Source organism: Stenella coeruleoalba (genome assembly GCF_951394435.1).
Source record: "Stenella coeruleoalba genome assembly, chromosome: 14".
In the NCBI taxonomy this organism is placed as follows: Eukaryota; Metazoa; Chordata; class Mammalia; order Artiodactyla; family Delphinidae; genus Stenella; species Stenella coeruleoalba.
This window is the reverse complement of record NC_137160.1, coordinates 10,171,854-10,194,068: the sequence shown is the minus strand read 5'-3', so window position 1 is coordinate 10,194,068 and position 22,215 is coordinate 10,171,854. Positions and strand designations below refer to the sequence as shown.

Below are 22,215 nucleotides of genomic sequence, written 5' to 3'. Positions count from 1 at the left end.
TGCCCTACCCAGGTACGTGGGGGGTTTCTTGCCTTTTGGGAGGTCTGAGGTCTTCTGCCAGCGTTCAGTAGGTGTTCTGTAGGAGTTGTTCCACGTGTAAATGTATTTCTGGTGTATCTGTGGGGAGGAAGGTAATCCCCGCGTCTTACTCTTCCGCCATCTTCCCGGAACCCTAAAGTGCATTTCTTATAGACAACATGTAGTTTGTCCCCCTTTTTTTTTTTTAATCTATTCTGACAATCTCTGTGTTTTAACTGGTGCACTTACACCACTGACATTCAAAGTGATTACTGATATATTTGGATTAATATCTATAATATTTGTTACTGTTTTCTATTTGTTACCCTTGTTCAATGTTACCATGTTTGTCTTCCACTCTTTTTCTGCTTTTTGTGGTTTTAATTGATATATAGTTCCATTTATTCTCATTTCTTATAATATTAGTTTTACTTTTGTTTTTTACTCTTTTAAGTGGTTGTCCTAGAATTTGCAATATACATTTCCAGCTAATATAAGTCCACTTTCATGTAACACTATACCACTTCATGGGTAGTGTAAGTACCTTTTAATAACAGAATAATCCCAATCCCTTTCTTCCTCCTGCCCCTTGTATCATTGCTGTTATTCATTTCAATTATATAAGCATATATATGTATAAGCATATATATAGATATATATACGCACATATATAAGTACGTAAATATACATAATCAAATATATTATTGACATTATTTTAGATACCATTATCTGTTAGATCAATAAAGAATAGAAAAAAATGTAAAAGCTTTTATTTTACCTTCACTTATTCCTTTTTTGATACTCTTTGTTACCTTATGTAAATCTAAGTTTTTTACCTGTGCTATTTTCTTTCTCTGTAAATAACTTATTTTAACATTTTTTGCGAGGCAGGTCTACAGACAACAAAACCCCTCAATTTTTGTTTGTCTGAGAAAGTCTTTATTTCTCCTTGACTTTTGAATGTTAATTTGAGGGGTACTGAATTCTAAGCTGCTGTTTCTTTTCTCTCAACAGTTTAAGTATTTCATCCATTCTCATCTTACTTGTATGGTTTCTGAGGAGAAGTTGAACATCATTCTTCTCTGTTCTTCTATAGGTAAGTTGTTTTTTACCTTTATCTTTTATTTTGTGTAGTTTGAAAATGATATGCCTTTGTGTAGTTTTAGTTGTCATTTATCCCATTTGGTGTTCTCTGAATTTTGTTTATCTGTGGTTTGGTGTCTGACATCAATTTGGAGAAATTCTCAGTCATTATCGTTTGAAATATTTCTTCTCTTCCTTCTCTCTTTCCTCTTCCTATGGCACTCCCATTACATGTTACACTTTTTCTAATTGTCCCAAACTCCTTGGATTTTCTGAGTTTTTTAAACAATCTTTGTTTTCTTTGCTTTGCAGTTTTTGAGGAATCTATTGATATGTTTTCTAGCTCAAAGATTTTTTCCTCAGCTGTGTCCAGTCTACTAATAAGCACATCAAAGCATATTTCATTTCTGTTAAAATGTTTTTGATCTTCAGCATTTTTTTTTTTTGGTTCTTTCTTAGGTTTTCCACGTCTCCACTTACAGTGCCCCTTTGCTCTTGTATGTTGTCTATTTTATCCTTTAGAACCCTTAGTATATTAATCATAGTTGTTTTAAATTCCTGGTCTGATTATTCTAACATCCCTGACATGTCTGGTTCTGATGCTTGCTTACTTTCTTCAAATTGTGTGTTTTTGCCTTTTGGTATACTTGGCAAGTTTTTTGCTTTTTTGTTTTTTTGTTTTTTTTTTTGATGGACAGCCATAATGTACTGGTTAAAAGGAACTACTGTAAATAGGCCTTTAGTAATGTGGTGGAGGAAGGTGTTCTGCAGTCCCATGATTAGGTCTCAACCTTTCAGTAAGCCTATGCCTCTGCCCTGTGCACTTCAGGTGTTTCTCAGTTTTGTTTTGATTTTGTTCTCCTCCCTCTGGTGAGACAAAGTGGGCTGGAGGTGAGTTTATCTCTTCTCTTATGTGGAAGGCTAGAGCTGGCCGGAGTTGGGCATTTCCCTTCCCCCAGGATAGTTATAAAATTGCTGGTTAGGCTCTGGTTAACAAGTTTCCTCTGAGGGCAGGACTTGTTATGAAGAACATGGTGCTCTGATAAATTTCAGAGTTTTTCCCCAACCCCTGCCAAATCCCAGATTTTCTTTCCCTGATACTGTGAGAGCCTGGTTGGCCTCCTGGAGGGACTCTCTCAGTATTGGGGTGATCCACCTATGGCTAGCACCCCTGGAGTAGTTAACTCTCAGACTTGTTCACATTGATCCTCCAACAATTTGTCAGTACAGTTCAGGTTTTCCTCTCCAGTGCTGATGTCTTGAGTCTCTGCTCTAGTAAGCTGTGATTCCCTGTATTTGCATGTCTGTCTCACTGATCTTGGCTGCAGCAATTTGCCCAGTGTCCTTCCTCTCTTATGGATACAAGAAGAATTGTTGATTTTTCAGTCTGTTCAGCTTTTTACTTGCTGTTAGGACAGAGTGGTGACTTCCAAGCTCCTTACTTGCAGAACCAGAAACCAAAAATCTTGACTCTATTTTTAATATTTTTTTCTCTTTAAACATTAACCTCAGTTTACTATTGCATATGAAAATACAGGCAAAAACTTGAGGAGGAGTGGCTTGGAGAAGTTGAAGATAAGCTGAGGAATTTTTGCCAGTTTAGAGTAATAAATTTTTCAGAATTTCTGGGTGGGGATTATGCTAATTAAATTGCCATACACCAAATATTGGCTCATATATATAAGGCAGAGTTGATATGACAATTAAGAAATGTGTTTATTTTAAAAGATTTAATTTTTTTACTTGATATGTAAATTTGGCAATACAATTTGGACTATAATGATCACGGATAGCTAATCAAATAATTTCTAAGTATCTAGCCAATACTGTGATTATAAATATATATTCCTTTTACTTTATTTTAAATTATTCTTTATGTCTTATTCTATAAGTCTGTTCAGGCTGCTGGAATAGAACACCATAGACTAGGTGACTCATAAACAAATGTATTTCCTGTAGTTCTGGAGACTGAGAAATCCTAGATCAAGATGTGTCTGATGAGATCTCACCCTCTCCTCACGTGGCAGATGGACAAGGGAGCTCTCTAGGATCTCTTTTATAAGAGCATCAATCCTATTCACAGGGGCTCCACCCTCATGGCCAAATCACCTCCCAAATGCCCCACCTCCTAATATCATCACACTGGGGATTACGATTCAACATATGAATTTGGGGGAAACAAACATTCAATCGATTGCACTATAACCAATACCACTTATACTCCTATGACTTTAAAGATATAGAAGTTTAAAAATTAAACTCAATTACCTTTTAATACACTAAGTAATGCTTTTTTAAAAAGTCTGTATTTCAGGCAGTATGGGATTTCAACTTGTAAAACTTTTTCTCAAGCCAAGTTAAAGTGGGAACAAGAGTAAAAACAAAACACAACAAAAGCCTCTGAGTCAGCATTCTTCAGTTTAATATAAGACAGAGAACCTTGGGGTAAACGATTGTTGCCTGCTGGAAGAGAACTATATTAAATACTATCTACTCAATTAAAGTTGATATTGAAACTGGCTCTGAAAAGTGAAAGTGGAATTGTCCTTTTAGGCTCTGACATTCTAAGGCATGAATCAAAATCAGTGCTGGGCAAAAAAGTATATAAGCCAGTGACAGATCTGATCCCCAGAAGTGCAATGAGTGAATGATATTTAGTGATTTGATTATCAAAAGGACTTTGAAAATCAGGTGAAAAAGAAAATGAAATCAGAAAGGAAATTGGAAAGGGTGTGTGTGAAAGAAACGACTTGGTAAGAAATACAAGGAGAAGAATTGATATTGTTATCAGAGCTATACTTGGGCATTTCAGATTTGTGACAGGTACTGTACTCCACTGAGTAGCAGTGAGTTTAGGGATATAATAATGTCCTATAAAAACACATAGAAGTGCTGAAGAAACAGGAATTTTCCACCAAAAGCCACTAATTTCTAACAATCTAACAATATAAAATTTCCCTTTGAGTCTTTGTATTTGACTAGTCTAATTGGAAGAGAAAATCATAATAAATGCCAAAGCGCATGTCTACCTGAATGCAAACAACTTTTATTCAATACCAATATTCAGTTATCTCTGAATTTATTTTGAAGTAATATTGATCATATAGGTCGTATAATTACTAAGAAACTACACCTGTATAGGGAGACTTAGTTTACCAATGAGCATATTATCATTAATAGAGTCAATCAATAAATATGGACTTATTCAGCTTCCATTGGCCATTTTTTACTTTCTTCAATCATTTAAGAAAAATTGACAAATAAGTTGAAATGGCTCCTGCTGTATATGTGTGCAATTTGAGTGATTTCAGTCTTCTTGTGGTTTATTTATAGATCTCTGAATTTTAAAAAGATATCTAAAAAATTGTGAAATACAACACACAATAATTGTGATAAGCCTACTAACTTCTACTCTGCACTAAGTTTAGAAGATGCTTTAAAATATAGTTTCATGAATTTATCTTGTACCATGTACGTTGGAAAAAGAAGGGAAGTGACTAGTGAAAGATAAAATCCCCATGGGGGTGTTATGAGGATTAAATGAGTATGTGTGTGTATGTGTGTATGTGTATATGTGTGTATGTCTGTAAATGTGTGTGTGTGTGTGTAAATTCCTTAAAACATTGCCTAGTAGACAAGAAGTACCACAGAAAGTATGGTATTATTGTTACTATGCATGGTATTATTGTTGTTAGTTTTGCTATTGTTATTTCAATGAGATATGTGTATCATGCTCATAACATTATAAATTTGATTCCTGTTTTTACATTTTGTTTAATGCCTGTTTTCCCCTTATTGTGTTACAATTGCAGTTTATTACATAAAAGTTCGATAAAGAAAATTATTTCAGTAACTTGTGAGAATTAAATAACTGGGTGGCAATATTACTAACCATAGTTATGAGAGATATATTTCTAATCTCAATCTAATACTTTACCATTTAAAATTTTATTGCCATTAAGAGCTTTTTATGGAATGAACACCAATAGAGAATTCCTGATTCAGATTAGGGCCTTCCCCTGCTGTCCCTGAAGGTTGTATGTATCGACACACAATTATAAATAGGTGCATGATCCCAAGGGCCACCACTCATGTCAGAGTCATGTGCTTAACACTTATAGGAGAGTTGCTCTTCATTACTCACAACCACATGAAGTGGTCTTGGATAAGGGGTTACTCACAACCACATGAAGTGGTCTTGGATAAGGGGTTACCATCAGAGTTTTAATACTTCTCTGATATTTTTATGTAAAAACACTACTTATTCTGGCATCTTAATGTGTGTGGATAAAAATATCACCAAAATTATATTAATTAGAGAGAATTTATAACTATTTACTATAGCCAATGTCAATAATTTTCCTATGTAGCCATTTAATTACATTAGGTTTTAATTTTGATATATAAAATGAGAGTAAATAATAGACAAATGGCCTAAAAAATCCATGATCCCACAAGGACAAATGAACTAGAGAAGGAGCAATGATCTGTGGGTAATAGAAAGCAAACACAGGTGGTGTAGCTGATTTGAACAGAGAAGAGGAAGCTGAATAGAATGGGTTAATTGGAGTATGATGAGAAGATGGAAAGTTATTAGCCCCAGTGTTCCCTGAAAAGCCTTGGGAATTGCATTATGTTTTGTTGAGTTTGTTTTGTTTTCCCTACTGGTTTAAAAATCTATACCTTATTGGCTTTCCAATAGTGGTTTATCTTATACATATAGCAAACACTTTTGGCTTTTTTTTTTTTTTTTTTTTGCGGTACGCAGGCCTCTCACTGTTGTGGTCTCTCCCGTTGCGGAGCACAGGCTCCGGACGCGCAGGCTCAGCGGCCATGGCTCACGGGCCCAGCCGCTCCGCGGCATGTGGGATCTTCCCGGACCGGGGCACGAACCCATGTCCCCTGCATCGGCAGGCGGACCCTCAACCACTGTGCCACCAGGGAAGCCCCTTTTGGCTATTTTTAAAAATCAATATGAAAAAAGTAAAATTATTACATTTTCTCTTTTATGATCTCCCAGAAGAGAATTAGAACTGTTTCAATGCAGTATGTTCTTCTCTTAGCCCAACATTCAAGGTTATTTTTTTTAAAAAAATCTAGAATTTACATTCTAAATGTTATTATTGTTTACATTTATTATATATTTTTTCTATTTTAAGAAAATTTGGAAAATTTATTAAACTTTACAGCTTATAATCAACAAATATTTAGACAGGTGTTTAAGATTTAGTTCTACGATTTTCCCTAAATCATTTTGTGTGAAACATTAAACTGAAAATTTCTCTATTTCTGTCTCTCTCCCTCCAGATATATATGGGCAGTTTTGTTATTTTGAGTTATTGTTCCCTCAAAAACTGGCATGCGTAGGATTTCTTCTATGTCTGAGAATCTATTTCTTTTGCCTACACGCATGCATGATAATTACCTGTACATAGATATCTAAGGTCAGAGATCTTCCTATTGCTATTCTGATATCATTGATTCATTGGCTCTAGACATGTATTCTTACAGAAATGAAATAACCTGATGATGTTAATGGTAATAATTGTTATTATTACTTTTTCTTTTGTGCTATTGTCTGATTCAGGATACCTAATTATAATAATATTCCATTCCTCCTATATTTAGCTAATAGATTTTATTTCTTAGAGCAGTTTTAGGTTTATAGAAAAATTAAAGAGCAAGTACACAGTTCTCATATACCTTTTCCACCCTCCTCCCTCTGCCCAGTTTCCTCTATTTATAGCATCTTGCATTAGTGGGGTACATTTGTTACAATTGATGAACCAGTACTTAAGTAGAAACTTAACAAAGCATGTATAAGATCTGTGCACTGAAAATTACAATATGCTGAAGAAAGGAATTTAAAAATGAAAAGATATACTGTGTTCATGGAATGGAAGACTCAACATAGTAAAAAATTATAGGTTTAGTACAATTGCTATTAAAAACTTGTAAATGACTTTTGCATATATAGACAAGCTTATTCTAAAATGTTATTGAAGGTAACAAGCTGTAGAATAGTTAGAACAATCTTGAAAAAGAAGTATGAAGTACGAGGAATCACTCAACCCAATATTAAGGATTACAACTAAGATAAGGCATGTGGTATTGGCACAGATATAGGCACACAGATTAATAGAACAGAATGGATAACCCAGAAATAGACCCATACACATATGATCAACCGATTTTTGACAAAGGTGAAAAAAACAATTCAATGGAGGAAAGATTGGGAAAAGAGTTCTTAGACTTGACAATAAAAAACATATTAATTAAAAAAATGATAAATTAGACTTCATCAAAATGAAAACTATGCTCTGTGATAGTCACCACTAAGAAAATGAAAAGACAAACTACAGGCTGGAGAAAATATTTTTAAGACATATATTTGAAAAAGGATCTGTAACTAGAATAGCTAAAGAACTTTCAAAACTTAACAGTAAATAATGGTCAAATTAGAAAATGGGCAAACAACATAGACATTACGAAGAAGAAGATGAGCAGATGGTAAATAAGCACTTGAAAACATGTTTAATATCACTATTGGTAGGAAAATGCAAATTAAAACTATAATGAGATGTCACTACACACTTAACACAAAGGTAACATTTTAAAATAATGACAGCCTTACATTCTGGCGAGGGTGCAGAGAAACCAGATCATGCATATGTCACTGATGAGAAGGTGAAAATGATAAAGCCATTTGGAAAACTTGGGGAGTTTCTTATAAAATTAAATATGCAATTTCCATATAACCTAGCTATTATACTCCTGGGCATTCGTCCCACAGATATTAAAACTTATGTTCATAAAAATTCTATACAGGAATATTTAGAGCAGATTAATTAATTGTATTAGTTTCTTGCTGCTGCTGTAACAAATGACCACAGACCTGGTAGCTTTAAACAACAGATATTTGTTCTATCACAATTCCAGAAGCCAGAAGTCCATATCAGTATCACTTGCCGAAAATCAAGGTGTCAGCAGACCACACTCCCTCTAGGGCCCCTGGGGAAGCATCTACTCCTTGACTTTGCCAGCTTCCACTAGGCTACCGCATTCCTTGTCTTGCATTCAGATCACCTAACCTCCACCTCCCTTTGTAGTAATATTGTGGTAAACCTTCTCCTCTTCTGTGTGTGAGCTCCCTTGGTCTCTCCCTTATAAGGACACCTGCGATTGTATTTATGACCGAACCAGATAATCCAGGATAATCCTTCATCTCAAAATATTTACTTTAATCACATCTTCAAAGTCTTTGTCAAATAAGGTAACATTCACAGGTTCCAGAAATTAAGAATTGTATATTTTGGGGGTGGAGAGCATTATTAATCCTACCACATTCATAATTGCCCCAGATTGAAAACAAACAACCTTTTTAAATTGTGATCTATTGGAAATAAAGGAATAACTGTATAATTTCCTATTATCTTCTTGAAATTGTATATCCCTATGTTTTATTTTGTTTTGCTCTTGAGTAGATGAATTCATACAGTAATAATGATAATAATTGCTATTTATTCAGTGCTTATCAATATCAGGCATTTAGGTAAAACTCTGCATGTTATTGATTTTATTCCTCAGAAGGAATTATTTTCCCATTTTATAAATGAGAAAGCTAAAGCAAAGAAATGATATTACTTTCTAAGTTATGAAACTATGTGGAATTACTTCAGAGTCCACATCTTAACTACTACACTCTAATGTTTCACTATATGCATTTTATATATAGTTTTTTATCAACATTGCAAAATGTAATGGTTAATCATTAATATTATTATGGCTGTGTTAAATTCTGAATAATTTACAAAATATATTGTGAAAAATTACAAAGGGAAAACATCATGGTAGCTCCACTGCGACTATAATTTTGTGTCCTCTCTACTTGCCATTGAGATTCAGTAAATTTTTATAGCAAAGAATAATTGGCTCATTATGATGTAAATGACTATGATAGGGATGGTCTTTTAATTATTTTTAATAAATTACTTTTGTGTTGACAGTTTTAATTTAGCAACTGTTTTTAATCACTGAATGATGTTTCTGCCTGTGTCCAAATTCATTCACACAGGACAGGTTGTTTTAGTAACCTTAATCTCACGGTTATTTTTCTTAACATTGTTAAATTTCCCATTTCTTCATTTTCTACCTAATCTTTCCCATTATCTTGTTTTGCATTATCTTGTTTACCTAACCTCTGTCACTATTGCCAGAAGTTCTAAAGGTCATACTTACTGGATGCTCTAGGAAATAGAGCAGTTGATACAATTTGAAACGTTAGTAGAATCAACTCTAATCCTTAGATTGAGAGTCGGTATTCCTGACCCTGTTTTCATTTAGCCATTCAGTTATTCAACAACGTTAATGAAGCACCTATACTGCTTGTAAAAAGAATTAGAATTATTGTGTCAAATGAAAACATAAATATCATGTGTTCTCTGGAGTAACATATAATCTAGTACAGAGAAACCTTTATAAACAAGTAACTATAACACTAGGTGATAGATAAATTAATTTTCCAAGAGTGTTAGCAGAAGTACATCCAAATATTTACTGCTACTTTGAATGGTACTCCAATCCAATCTCTAATTAATCCCCACAACAACCTTATGATATAGATTCTATTATTATACCCATTTTTCAGATGAGAATTCTGGGCCTTAAATTGAGGTAACTTGCTCATTATCTTACAGTTTATTGCAGAGTCAGAAGTCAAACGCTGGTGGTCTCACCTCAAGGCCTATGCTCCTAATATCTCATGCTATAGTATATTTGTTTAGCCATTTAGTTGAATAAATTTGCTTATCATTTAACATCTTTGTGCTCATTATGTCTTTTTGTTAAATGAACATAATATTCACCACATGCCTATAAAAAGGGGAAAGGTAGTCACAAAGACTAGAATGTGCAAATAGTAAACAAAACACAAAAATAAACTATGGATATACTTTACAAACTCAATAACTGTACTAGTAAAAAATGTTATTATAAATATGCAAGTGTATTTAACAGTTCAGAATATTTTTCAGCAAGGGCCAGAATGATTCTTCAAGATGCCAACCACTGCTCGCAGCATTACCAAAAATTATAGACAGTTGATCTCGAAGTTACTGAATGCGTTGAATATTAAGCTTTTCTCCGTTCCCTTCTCAACTTTGCTGTCAGCAATTCAGCTTAACTTACTCTCTGTTCTACTAATTGGTTTAAGCATAGTTAAAAGATCCTATGTATTTATACCTAAAGCTTGATATGTGTTCAAGGAAGTAAAAGATATTAAACTTGTATATTCATGTTAGTGAATATTTGTTTCTTAAATCTCCTGACTTCTTCTGACAATATTTGTATAAAATATTTCATAGGGTTATTAAAACATCTTTTGCAGGCTTTAGAAATCAAACCCAATTTATGGATGAGAAAATTCATTCTTAGGGTAGTAAAGTGACTAATTCAAAGTCATATATTGGAAGCAAATTTACCCAGATGTCTTAAAGCCCTCTAAACCTCTTCTTTCACATTTAAGTTGACTAAAATGTAGGTGGAACTTTTTAGTTTATCTTTAATGGTCTTATAGTTTTACTTTCTCAACATCTGCCTTAAGTAACTGATTCCAAGGAGAATCTAATAGTACTATTATCATTAATGATTTCAAGAATGCAGAAACAATATACACAGAATATCAACATGCTTCAGGTATTTTCTTCCTCTTTTTTAGACTGTAATGCAAAACTTCTCGTGTTTGGAGAAGATAGAAGGAGTGCATTTCATCCCCTTGTTCACATAGTGACAGCAGCATTTGTCGCTTCTCTCATTCTTAAGGGGCTGTAAGACAAGACATTGGCAGGGTGTTACAACACAGCATCTTATGTCAAGAGTTTTGTCTTTTAGAATGAAATACGATAGATCTTTATGACACATTTATAACAGTCAGGTTATTTTTGACAGCACAATTGAAAAGTGAGTTTCCACTGTTAAACTCTAATATAAAATGTGCCAGAAAAATCTGTGATCTCTAGAAATACAGAGTATCACGTTGTGAACAACTTCCCATAGAAAACAAATAGAAGGCGAAGAGTGATGTAGTTCCTGTTAGGAAAGCTTTTAGCAAGGACAGTGGCTAGGGAGGTGGGGTTATATTCATCCTACAGAGGATGCACCATGGGGAAACTGGAAGTTACTCTCTGGGTTCCACCTTGCCACAAACCTCTGACACAGATTTACATCTTAGACCTTGAGTTGCAATGAACAGGCTTCAAACACCCTGACTTATTTTCACACTGGCTGCCGACCTCAGTCAGCTTGCACGCCTACACATTCCCTTGCAGCTACTGTACCTCTAGACCCCAAACCACCCAGCTGGCAAGTGGCTGCAGGCTCTCTGACTCCTTCTTCATGCACCCTCACCAGCGTTGCTAACCTGCACAAATTGTGGACCACTTCTGGCCTGGGAAACCCAGGAAATTACATTGCCATTCAGAGGACCACAACTACAACTTCTACAATGAGGTCTGAATCAGAGCACTGGGAGGGAAGCCTGTGTCAAAGTATGTTCCTTTTTGGGGCATATGTTCCTCTTCCTCAACACCACAGCAGTCATTCGTGTTCTCTTCACACAGGTATAGTTTCTTCCCTGGTACAGGTAATAATTCTTAAACCATCTCTGTGCAATGTACTGCTCGGTTTTTATCTCTTGTTTGGAACTTGACTAATACAATAAATAACTAATAATAAATGTAGACATACATTTCCAAATATAAATACACATATGTTTAACCAAAGAGGAAACTGAATGTCAGAGAATTGACTTGTCTCACCGAAGAGATGGAGGTGGGATTCTAATATGGGCAGGATGGCCGAGGGCCCACTCTCATAATCTTACACACATATATCATTTCCAAGAAATGATATGAAATTGGCCTTTCTGAGAGTCCAGTATCATGTTTCTCTGTTGTTTCTATAGCCATATTAACTGCTCAGCACCAAAGAGCTTCCTTAATTTTTATGTGGCTTATATAATCCAGCTATAAGAACTTCCAGTTGATTATTTTCTTGATCACTTTTTATTTCTTTTTTTTAAATTTTTTATAACATCTTTATTGAAGAATAATTGCTTTACAATGGTGTGTTATTTTCTGCTTTATAACAAAGAGAATCAGTTTTACATATACATATATCCCCATATCTCCTCCCACTTATGTCTCCCTCCCACCCTCCCTATCTCACCCATCTAGGTGGTCACAAAGCACCGAGCTGATCTCCCTGTGCTATGCGGCTCCTTCCCACTAGCTATCTGTTTTACATTTGGTAGTGTATATATGTCCATGCCACTCTCTCACTTCATCCCAGCTTAACCTTCCCCCTCCCCATGTCCTCAAGTCCATTCTCTATATCTGCGTCTTTATTCTTGTCCTGCCCCTAGTTTCTTCATAATCTTTTTATTTTTTTTAAGATTCCGTATATATGTGTTAGGATATGGTATTTGTTTTTCTCTTTATGACATACTTCACCCTGTATGACAGTCTCTAGGACCATCTACATCACTACAAACAACTCAATTTTTTTTCTTTTTGTGGCTGAGTAATATTCCACTGTATATATGTGCCACATCTCCTTTATCCATTCATCTGTCAATGGGCACTTAGGTTGCTTCCATGTCCTGGCTATTGTAAATAGAGCTGCAATGAACATTGTGGTACATGACTCCTTTTGAATTATTGTTTTCTCAGGGTATATGCCCAGTAGTGGGATTGCTGGATCATATGGTAGTTCTATTTTTAGTTTCTTGAGGAAACTCCATATTGTTCTCCATAGTGGCTGTATCAATTTACATTCCCACCAACAGTGCAAGAGGGTTCCCTTTTCTCCACACCCTCTCCAGCATTTATTGTTTGTAGATTTTTTGATGATAGCCATTCTGACTGGTGTAAGGTGATACCTCATTGTAGTTTTGATTTGCATTTCTCTAATGATTAGCGATGCTGAGCATCCTTTCATGTGTTTATTGGCCATCTGTATATCTTCTTTGGAGAAATGTCTATTTAGGTCTTTTGTCCATTTTTGGATTGGGTTGTTTGTTTTTTTGATATTGAGCTGCATGAGCTGCTTGTAAATTTTGGAGATTAATCCTTTGTCATTTGCTTCATTTGAAAATACTTTCTCCCATTCTGAGGATTGTCTTTCCACCTCGTTAATGGTTTCCTTGCTGTGCAAAAGCTTTTAAGAATCATTAAGTCCCATTTGTTTATTTCGTATTATTATTGTATTATTTTGTATTTCCATTTCTCTAGGAGGTGGGTCAAATAAGGATCTTGCTATGATTTATTTCATAGTGTGTCCTGCCTATGTTTCCCTCTAAGAGTTTTATAGTGTTGGCTTTACATTTAGGTCTTTAATCCATTTTGAGTTTATTTTTGTGTATGGTGTTAAGGAGTGTTCTAATTTCATTCTTTTACATGTAGCTGTCCAGTTTTCCCAGCACCACCTATTGAAGAGGCTGTCTTTTCTCCATTGTATATTCTTGCCTCCTTTATCAAAGGTAAGGTGACCATATGTGTGTGGGTTTATCTCTGGGCTTTCTATCCTATTCCATTGATCTATATTTCTGTTTTTGTGCCAGTACCATACTGTATTGATTACTGTAGTTTTGTACTATAGTCTGAAGTCAGGGAGTCTGATTCCTCCAATTCCGTTTTTCTTAAAATTGCTTTTGGTATTAGGAGTCATTTGTGTTTCCATACAAATAGTGAAATTTTTTGTTCTAGTTCTGTGGAAAATGTCATTGGCAGTTTGAGAGGGATTGCATTGAACCTGTAGATTGCTTTGGGTAGTAGAGTCATTTTCACAGTGTTGATTCTTCCAATCCAAGAACATGGTATGTCTCTCCATGTTTGTATCCTCTTTAATTTCTTTCATCAGTGTCTTATAGTTTTCTCCATACAGGTCTTTTGTCTCCTTAGGTAGGTTTATTCCTAGGTTTTTTATTCTTTTTGTTGCAATAGTAAATTGGTATGGTTCCTTACTTTCTCTTTCAGATTTTTCATCATTAGTGTATAGGAATGCAAGAGATTTCTGTGCATTAATTTTGTATACTGCTACTTTACGAAATTCATTGATTAGCACTAGCAGTTATCTGGTAGTGTCCTTAGGATTCTCTATGTACAGTATCATGTCATCTGCAAACTTTGACAGCGTTACTTCTTCTTTTCTGATTTGGATTCTCTTATTTCTTGTTCTTCTCTGATTGCTGTGGCTAAAACTTCCAAAACTATGTTGTATAATAATGCTGAGAGTGGGCAACCTTGTCTTGTTCCCGACCTTAGTGAAAATGGTCTGGTTTTCACCATTGGGAACGATGTTGGGTGTGGGTTTGTCATATATGGCCTTTAGTATGTTGAGGTAAGTTCCCTCTGTGCCTACCTTCTGGAGTGTATTTATCATAAATGAGTGTTGAATTTTGTCAGAAGATTTTTCTGCATCTTTTGAAATGATAATATGGTTTTCGCCTTCAATTTGTTAATATGGTGTATCACATTGATTGATTTGCATATATTGAAGAATCCTTGCCTTCCTGGGATAAACCCCACTTGATTATGGTGTATGATCCTTTTAATGTGCTGTTGGATTCTGTTTGCTAGTATTTTTTCAGGATTTTTGCATCTATGTTCATCAGAGATATTGGCCTGTAGTTTTCTTTTTTTGTGACATCTTTGCCTGGTTTTGGTATCAGGGTGATGCTAATCTTGTAGAATGAGTTTGGGACTGTTCCTCTATCTACTATATTTTGGAAGAGTTTGAGAAGGATAGTTATTAGCTCTTCTCTAAATGTTTGATACGATTTGCCTCTGAAACCAACTGGTCCTGGGCTTTTGTTTGTTGGAAGGTTTTTAATCACTGTCTCAATTTCAGTCCTTGTGATTGGTCTGTTTATATTTTCTATTTCTTCCTGGTTCAATCTTGGAAGGTTGTACTTTTCTAAGAATTTGTCCATTTCTTCAAGGTTGTCCATTTTATTGGCATATAGTTGCTTATAGTAATCTATCATGATCCTTTGTATTTCTGCAGTGTCAGTTGTTACTTCTCCCTTTTCATTTCTAATTCTGTTGATTTGAGGCTTCTCCCTTTTGTTCTTGATGAGTCTGGTGAATGGTTTATCAATTTTGTTTATCTTCTCGAAGAACCAGCTTTATTTTATTGATCTTTGCTATTGTTTCCTTCATTTCTTTTTCATTTATTTCTGATCTGATCTTTATGATTTCTTTCTTTCTGCTAACTTTGGGGTTTTTCTGTTCTTCTTTCTCTAATTGCTTTAGGTGTAAGGTTAGGTTGTTTATCTGAGATGTTTCTTGTTTCTTGAGGTAGGATTGCATTGCTATAAACTTCCCTGTTACAACTGCTTTTGCTGCATCCCAGAGGTTTTGGGTCATCGTGTTTTCATTGTCATTTGTTTCTAAGTATTTTTTGATTTCTTCAGTGATCTCTTGGTTATTAAGTAATGTATTGTTTAGTTTCCATGTGTTTGTATTTTTTACAGATTTTTTCTTGTAATTGGTATCTAGTCTCATAGCGTTGTGGTTGGAAAATATACTTGATACGATTTCAGTTTTCTTAAATTTACCAAGGCTTGATTTGTGACCCAAGATATGATCTATCCTGGAGAATGTTCCATGAGCACTTGAGAAGAAAGTGTATTCTGTTGTTTTTCGATGGAATGTCCTATAAATATCAATGAAGTCCATCTTGTTTAATGTATCATTTATATCTTGTGTTTCCTTATTTATTTTCATTTTGGATGATCTGTCCATTGGTGAAAGTGGGGTGTTAAATTCCCCTGCTATGATTGTGTTACTGTCAATTTCCCCTTTTATGGCTGTTAGCATTTGCCTTATTATGTATTGAGGTGCTCCTGTGTTGGGTGCATAAATATTTACAATTGTTGTATCTTCTTCTTGGATTGATCCCTTGATCATTATGCAGTGTCCTTCTTTGTCTCTTGTAATAGTCTTTAATTTAAAGTCTATTTTGTGTGACATGAGAATTGCTACTCCAGCTTTCTTTTGGTTTCCATTTGCATGGAATATCTTTTCCCATCCCCTCACTTTCAGTCTGTATGTGCCCCTAGGTCTGAAGTGGGTCTCTTGTAGACAGCATATATATGGGTCTTGTTTTTGTACCCATTCAGCCAGTCTATGTCTTTTCGTTGGAGCATTTAATCCATTTACATTTAGGCATTTATCGATATGTATACTCCTATTACCATTTTCTTAATGGTTTTTGGTTTGTTATTGTAGGTCTTTCCCTTCTTTTGTGTTTCCTGCCTAGAGAAGTTCATTTATCATTTGTTGTAAAGCTGGTTTGGTGGTGTTGCATCTCTTAGCTTTTGCTTGTCTGTAAGGTTTTAATTTCTCCGTCAAATCTGATTGAGATCCTTGCTGGGTAGAGTAATCTTGGTTGTAGGTTTTTCCCTTTCATCACTTCAAATATGTCCTACCACACCCTTCTGGTTTGCAGAGTTTCTACTGAGAAATCAGCTGTTAACCTTATGTGGTTTCTTTCTATGTTATTTGTTGCTTTTCCCTTGCTGCATTTAATATTTTTTCTTTGTATTTAAATGTTGATAGTTTGATTAATGTGTGTTTTGACCTGTTTTTCCTTGGATTTATCCTGTATGGGACTCTCTGCACTTCTAGACTTGAATGACTATTTTGTTTCCCATATTAGGGAAGTTTTCAACTCTAATCTCTTCAAATATTTTCTCAGTCCCTTTCTTTTTCTCTTCTTCTTCTGGGACCCCTATAATTCGAATGTTTGTGCATTTAATGTTGTCCCAGAGGTCTCTGAGACTGTCCTCAGTTCTTTTCATTCTTTTTTCTTTATTCTGCTCTGCAATAGTTATTTCCCCTATTTTATCTTCCAGGTCACTTATCTGTTCTTCTGCCTCAGTTATTCTGCTATTGATTCCTTCTAGAAAATTTTTAGTTTCACTTACTGTGTTGTTCATCACTGTTTGTTTTCTCTTTACTTCTTCTAGGTCCCTGTTGAACGTTTCTTGTATTTTCTCCATTCTAGATTTTGGATCATCTTTACTATCATTACTCTGAATTCTTTTTCAGGTAGACTGCCCATTTCCTCTTCATTTGTTAGGTCTGGTGAGTTTTAACCTTGCTTCTTCATCTGCTCTGTTTTTCTCTGTCTTCTCATTTTGCTTAACTTACTGTGTTTGGGGTCTCCTTGGCACAGGCTGCAGGTTCATAGTTCCTGTTATTTTTGGTGTCTGCCCCCAGTGGCTAAGGTTAGTTTAGTGGGTTCTGTAGGCCTCTTGGTGGAGGGGACTAGTGCCTGTGTTCTGGTGATTGAGGATGGATCTTGTCTTTCTGGTGGGCAGGTCCACGTCTGGTGGTGTGTTTGGGGTTTCTGTGAACTTATTATGATTTTAGGCAGCCTCTTTGCTAATGGGTGCGGTTGTGTTCCTGTCTTGCTATTTGTCCTGCATAGGGTGTCCAGCACTGTAACTTGCTGGTCGTTGAGTGGAGCGGGGTCTTAGCATTCAGATGGAGATCTCTAGGAGAGCTTTCGCCGTTTGATATTACATAGAGCTGGGAGGTCTCTGGTGGACCAATGACCTGAACCCAGCCCTCCCACCTCAGAGGCACAGCCCTGACACTTGGCCGGAGCACCAAGACACTGTCAGCCACATGGCTCAGAAGAAAAGGGAGAAAAAAAGAAAGATAGAAAGAAGGAAAATAAAATTAAAAGTTTTTAAATAATAAAAAATAATTACTAAAAGTAAAAATACATTAAAAAGTAATAAAAAAAAAAATAAGAGAGCAACCAAACCATAAACTAATCCACCAGTGATAACAAGTGTTAAAAACTGTACAAAAACAAAATCAAAAAAATCCAACAGACAGAACCCTAGGATAAATGGTAAAAGTAAAGCTATTCAGACAAAATCACACAAAGAAGCATACACATACACACTCACAAAAAAAGAAAAAGGGAAAAAAAAAATATATATATATATCCTTGCTCCCAAAGTCCACCTCCTCAATTTGGGATGATTCGTTCTCTATTCAGGTATTCCACAGATGCAGGGTACATCAAGCTGATTGTGGAGATTTAATCCGCTGCTCCTGAGCCTGCTGGGAGACATTTCCCTTTCTCTTCTTTGTTCGCACAGCTCCTGGGGTTCAGCTTTGGATTTGGACCCGCCTCTGCGTATAGGTCACCTGAGGGCGTCTGTTCTTTGCTCAGACAGGACGGGGTTAAAGGAGCAGCTGAGTCAGGGGTTCTGGCTCACGCAGGCCGGGTGGAGGGAGGTATATGCATACGGGACGAGCCTGTGGGGCAGAGGCCAGTGTGACGTTGCACCAGGCTGAGGCACCGTGCATTCTCCCGGGGAAGTTGTCCCTGGGTCACGGGACCCTGGCGGTGGCAGGCTGCACAGACTCCCGGGAGTGGAGTGTGGATAGTGACCTGTGCTCGCACACAGGCTTCTTGGTGGTGGCGGCTGCAGCAGCCTTAGCGTCTCATGCCCGTCTCTTGGTGTCCGCGCTGATAACCGTGGCTCATGCCCTTCTGTGGAGCTCGTTTAGGCAGCGCTCTTAATCCCCTCTCCTTGTGCATCCTGAAACAGTGGTCTCTTGCCTCTTAGTCAGGTCCAGACTTTTCCCCGGACTCCCTCCCGGCTAGCCGTGGCGCACTAGCCCCTTCAGGCTGTGATCACGCCGCCAACCCCAGTCCTCTCCCTGCGCTCCGACCAAAGCCCGAGCCTCAGCTCCCAGCCCCGCCCACCCTGGCGGGGGAGCAGACAAGCCTCTTGGGCTGGTGAGTGCCGGTCGGCACCGATCCTCTGTGCGGGGATCTCTGCACTTTGCCCTCTGCATCCCTGTTGCTGCGCTCTCCTCCACGGCTCTGAAGCTTCCCTACTGCCCACTCCCCATCTCTGCCAGTGAAGGGCCTTCCTACTGTGTGGAAACCTTTCCTCTTTCACAGCTACCGCCAGAAGTTCAGATCCTGTCCCTATTCTTTTGTCTCTCTTTTTTCTTTTTTCTTTTGCCCTACCCAGGTACGTTGGGAGTTTCTTGCCTTTTGGGAGGTCTGAGGTCTTCTGTCAGCGTTCAGTAGGTGTTCTGCAGGAGTTGTTTCAACATGTAGATGTATTTCTGATGTATTTGTGGGGAGGAAGGTGATCTCCGCATCTTACTCTTCTGCCATCTTGAAGGTCTCCCTCTTCTTGATCACTTTTATTCTATCACTTAAGATTCATTTCTCTTTTATGCTTAAGTTTTATGTGTGACTCTATCAAATACCACATCTCATAATTTACATCTTTCATTGGCAAAAGGATTTATTTATAAATAGGGTAACCAATTAATTTTTAACTTATCTCTTCAATATCTGTATACTCTTTTTACCTCCTACTTTTTGATGTTTCGATTGTGCCTTCCTTTCCTGTCTTTCATTAGAATGATAGAAGTTTTGGTTTTATTTTCTATTCCTATTCCCTTTTTATCTCTGTCCCTACTTTGGAAATATGTTATGACTAACAAAAATGGATATCTCATGGCCAACAAAATTAAACAAAAATAATGCCCTAAGCATTTCATTTAGTCCAGTCCTATCAACATTTGGACACACTAAATATAAAAGTGTGCTTCTATTAGGACATTTCTGAATCTCAAATTTGTGCATTTTGTACAAAATCTGCATTCTAGAAAATGTATATTATCGCACTAAAAGTCTAGACATTTTATAACTAATGTTGAAAAGAATACTCATTACCACTATTTTTAGCTTTGTAAATAGAATTATTAAATAATTAAAACATATATATTGCCAACTTATTTTCCATATTGTAGAATTCTTCCATAGTACTGTGGTGCAGGACACTTTCTGTTGGTAAAACACACACTCTGATGCTCAGTGAAGAGGAAAGAGCAAGTCCTATACCAGAGACGAACAGAAAATCTGTCAGAAATTGTTAAGGAATAAAACAGAGCTCTTAGGCTCTAGAGTTGAATAGTCAGCCAAATTGTCATTCAAATGCAAAGGCATGTTAGAAATATTGTCTGGCAGAAAAGTCTCCAGAAATGCACCCCAAAGACAACCATATTGAAAACAGTTTTGGATGAAAACAGTTAAGGAAGAGAGCAAAGTCAGAGCATGCTGCAAGACCTGTATCAGATAAAGATGACAGTAACTTGGTATATGGCTTATTGTCTTTAAAAGAATACCTAAGATGGAAGAAGAAAAGGGGAAATACAGCCATAATGACCCAGAATTAAAGTCTATTTAACATTTAGATGGAAGTATAGATAATGCTGGAATTGTAGTGTTGGAACAACAGGCCTGAGGACATGCTAAAATTATTTTCTTATTAGGACGGAGATATATAATTTAAAAATATAATTTAAAGAGTTTAGAAGACATTAAAAAATAAATCAAACTGCAATAGTAAGTTTAGTTGTGAAAAAAAGGTCCAAACCAGCAATAGTTTTGAAAATTTAAGTAAAATTCTAGCCTTATCAGTTAAAAGACAAAGATACCTCTTACAAATAGGATACAGTCCACTGCTCCTGCAGGAATAACTAGACAAAATTAGTAAACCACTTTGTATCTGAGGATGCAAAGAAATGTAAGAGAATTAAATTTCAAAAGATAAGAGACTCTCTTAGGGGACCAGAGACAAATGTTTGCTTTCCATTCTGTAGCCCAATTGCCATATCTGGGCACAGGTGGACAGATGATTAAGTCTGTCACACACAGAGGCTTCTCATGAATTTGCAAGAAAACAGAGAACTTTTAATACTGTACTGTTTGTTCTTCTGTACTGCTGTAGAATTCCCATCTGTTAGCTAGTGGGGTGCAGCAGCATAGCACAGGGAGATAAGCTTGGTGCTTTGCGATGACCTAGAGACATGGGATAGGGAGGGTGGGAGGTAGACTCAAGAGGGAGGGGATATGGGAACATGTGTATGCATACGACTGATTCACTTTGTTGTACAACAGAAACTAACACAGTATTGTGAAGCAATTACACTCCAATAAAGATCCATTAAAAAAAAAATGTTCCTTAAAGTGCTTTTGCAAATTGTAAGGCAGCATAGAAGGCTGGTGGCTGATCTGCAAAGAGATCTGTGTATTCTCATGGTGCTTAGTAGAAATATTGGAAGGAGAGACTTTAACAAGTGTTGTAGGAAGAGACAGATGAAACAAAAACGGATTTTTTTCTTACTTAAGCAAGTGTATGCTATGAACATTAGGCACAGTGAAGCAGGGGTTTGGGGAAGCATGGAGTTTGAGGATTTGAGGGTTTTTTTGAGAATAGAATGTTTTACAGATTGATTGAACATTGGCAGTTAAAGATCACTAGATTGTAGAAGTTGCTGAATGGCTGAATTTCAAAGTTTAGACATTAAAGTGAGTCTTTTGCTGACTTCACAAAAGCCTGACTGACTTTCAGATGTACAGGTCTGTCACTGGTAGGTGGGCTGCCATAATTAAGCTGTGTTTGTGAGAAAACTGTGCTATTGAGATGCTGGTTTAATCAGTTAAATGAATTTCAAACTGGTATTTGGTTAATTGTTACCAAGACTACAGAAAAATCAGTCTTTTCTTAGGTGTGCAGAAACTTCTTTTTAAATCCGCAACGGGAGAGGCCACGGCAGTGAGAGGCCCGCGTGCCACAAAAAAAAAAAAAAAGAAAAAAAAAAGGTAATAAATTGGATTTCCCTGGTGACGCACTGGTTGGGAATCTGCCTGACAATGCAGGGGACACAGGTTCGAGCCCTGGTCCAGGAAGATCCCACATGCCGTGGAGCAACTAAGCCTGTGAGCCACAACTACTGAGACCGTGTGCCACAACTACTGAAGCCCATATGCGTAGAACCCATACTCCTCAACAAGAGAAGCCACCAGAAGCATGGTGCACTGCAACAAAGAGTAGCTCCCCCTGCTCACCACAACTAGAGAAAGCCCGCACGCAACAACGAAGACCCAACGCAGCAAAAAATAAATCTATTTTTTAAAAAAAATTTTAAAAAGGCAATAAATTACACAATTTATAATTAAATATAATTAAATATAAATTAAATGATATAAATTTTGTATTTATCA

The 22,215-nt window shown here is 36.4% G+C and overlaps 1 long non-coding RNA gene across 1 annotated transcript in view; it reads left to right on the top strand.

Moving 5' to 3' along the window:
• LOC307197077 overlaps positions 1 to 22,215 on the top strand; it is a 287,652-nt gene that overhangs the window by 178,832 nt on the left and 86,605 nt on the right. The window contains exon 2 of the long non-coding RNA XR_013831320.1: positions 1,033 to 1,114. This is a non-coding gene — a long non-coding RNA (uncharacterized lncRNA). The remainder of the gene's footprint in view (positions 1 to 1,032; positions 1,115 to 22,215) is intronic.